Consider the following 2,907-nt stretch of genomic DNA (forward strand, 5'->3'; position numbering starts at 1 on the left):
ACTCCTTGAAAAAGAAATTCTTCACAATTAAGAATGTCTAATTAAAAAGTCTTTATGGGGTTTTTGTGGGCCTTTTTTTGGTGGGTGGGTTTTTTTATCTCACCACTTCATACATCAGTTTCTCTAACATCACCACAAAAGATAAAATTTACTATTTAATTGGTTGTGACATAGGAAAGAAAGGTAACAGTCTATATTAAGTTATTATTTTGCAATGTTGCCAAGCATTTGTCCACCTGAAATTGTTTAAGCATGTCAAAAGAATTAAGTGAATATAATTCAACTTTCCTGTAAAGAAAATATTAGATTACTCTCCTGCTCTCCAGCAAACAGAACAGAGAGCAAAGAGGCAAAAAAATCTAAGATAGAATTAAGGAGATACAATACATGTATCTCAAATTTGTAGTTCAGGCTGAATTAAACAGAATTTAATATACCAGACATTGCATTGCAAGTGAATTCTGATTTTGCCAAAACAGTAACAGATGTTTAATCAATAAGATGGACCATAAAGGGCAGCACAATTAGTAGGTCTGAGAAATGTTCTCGTGTGATGTTTGCAAGCTGTAATTATGGACCAGATCTCATAAGTGTTTTGCACAGATGACACATAACACCAATACTCTAGCTGATAGGAAAGGCTGCATGGCACTTGTAATATGATTACAGGCTCAAAGATGCAGCAACCCTGATCTTAGAGAATCTTTTTTAAACAAATATCAAAACTAGATTAAAAGGAAAGGGGGGGGGGGGGAGGGGGAAGGGAAGGCTCAAATCAGCTCCTTAATCCCAGTTCTCTGTTCTTTAGTTACAATTTTTGCTCAGTTGGGCACAGACAACTCCATCTTCCCCAACATGCCTCCTATTATATATTTTAAGGTAGAAAATTCAAAACAGTGCCATCCCTCTCCTTGCCCTTTGGATGAGATGTCATGTACATAAGGTCTGAGCAGTGGTCCTGCCAGCATAATATGAGATAGGAGGAAGTAGCCAAAGCAAATGAGAGTATCTTGGAAGTGCTCTAATTTAGCTTGAGGAGGCACTTCTATGTTTCATGCCTAACATGGTTTTATGTTACATTGTCCATTATGATTGGGCCCCAAGCACATCATAGTCCCTATATTATCTGTTACGTAGCTCCCATGGTAGGAGGTAGAGGTTGCCTGCACCTGGAGCAGCAGAGAAAGGAGAATTATTGAAAGAGCAGTCTCCGATTTTTTGGCAGTGTAATCATAATGTTGAGCAGAATGGCAATCAGGGAAATTACTAGGTTCATGGCTGTGGTATGAGGTTTGTTACCTTATCTTCCCCTCAAAATTTACTGGCTTTGTCAGAATATGACTAAAACAGTGTAGGCAGTTCAACAAAACATTACCTTTCTTAAAATAAAATGAAAGTCCATGTTGTACATCCTGATATTGAGTTTCTCAGCAGAAAGAAGCCATTACTTAGACAAGTGTTCTCCCATCAACACCACATTCAGAAACATAATCCTCCTAAATTACTGGGGTTTGAAAAATGTTGCCTTTGTGCATGAATTTGAACTTCCATATTTAATTGTTTAAAGGGATCAATATGACACTATTCAGCAATCTGGATTTGCCAGACTTAACCTTGTAATTACAGCTCTTTCCTGAAACTTATGGCTGGGCTGCAGCCCTTCAAATCTTAGATTAATCAGACTCAGCTTAGTGTCCCTGCCTATAAATTCCAGAAGATTAGATTTATTTCAATATAGTGAATCATGAAGGTTTTGGCAACAGTCTGAAGAGTATATTTTTTTCATGGGAAAGTGAACAAAGAAATATGGTTGCACAGATTATGTAGAGGGGAAAAAATCCCCTTCAAAGCCATGGTCTACAACTTAATTAATAAATAGTCCACTGATTGGTTGGTGAAGTGATAGGCTTCACTGTAGCTAATGAAGCTCCATCAGTGTATGCCAGATGAGAATCTGACAATAATTCTTCATGTAAGATTTATAAATAGTACAGAGGAAATATGTTGTCAGAAAATGTGAACAGTAGCCCTATTAATGCATACTTTTAATTGAGTTATTTCCAGAGAGCATACATCTCATTGCCTCCCTGACATCCGATCCCATCAGATCTCGGAAGCTAAGCAGGGTCAGCCCCGGATTAGTACTTGGATGGGAGACCTCCTGGGAAATGCCGGGTGCTGTAGGTTCTATTCCTGAGGACTTCCCTGTCACTGTCCAAGCTCGCTCGGCCATGGCAGATGAACCTCAGGACTTAAACGGTGAGGCCAGTTCTGCGCACGCTGAGCCTCACCTAAAATCCACTGCGCAGGCTGGAAGGGCACACCCACGTGGGGACAGCCCATCCCAAATCTTCGTTCGCGAAGTTTGGCCATACACATCTCATTGCTATGGGCCTGAAGCAGCGCAAGCCATTTTATCCCATGATGGATCTCCCAGGTGCATGGCATAATGAGTGTCCTGTGAAGTGCAGTCACAGGCTAACCCATACATACATATGGGCACGCCAGTGGCCAGGATGGCTGAAGCAGCTGAAGCCCCAGTGATAACAGCATCTGAACCTACTGGGCACAGGTACCCAGCTTCTGCTCAGCCCCACTGACTTCACTGTGGATTGCACTCTTCTCCCAACCAGCAGGCTCCCCCATCACTCCCTAGGATGAGGACCTTTGTCCTTTACCACTTGTAAGTGTGACATCTAAAAGAGAGAGGACCTCAGTCCTCAGGTGGATGTTTCTTTCTTCTCATAAGACAACAACTGAAACAGAACAGGTGGAGAGGAGGATTATGAGGGTAACATGGGGAATAGAGTCCCTGTCTTATTTGAGGAAACTGAGAAAAGCTTGACTTGTTTAGACTAGCAAAATGAAAGCTTAGATGGAATCTATAAATACATTACAGGGTTAAAC

General features: G+C 40.9%; 1 pseudogene; it reads left to right on the forward strand.

Moving 5' to 3' along the window:
* The first annotated feature begins 2,068 nt into the window (after nucleotides 1-2,068).
* Nucleotides 2,069-2,186, forward strand: LOC139681176 (5S ribosomal RNA; annotated as a pseudogene).
* The last annotated feature ends 721 nt before the right edge of the window (nucleotides 2,187-2,907 follow it).

The sequence above is a fragment of the Pithys albifrons genome, chromosome 1 (assembly GCF_047495875.1).
Source record: "Pithys albifrons albifrons isolate INPA30051 chromosome 1, PitAlb_v1, whole genome shotgun sequence".
Classification (NCBI taxonomy): domain Eukaryota; kingdom Metazoa; phylum Chordata; class Aves; order Passeriformes; family Thamnophilidae; genus Pithys; species Pithys albifrons.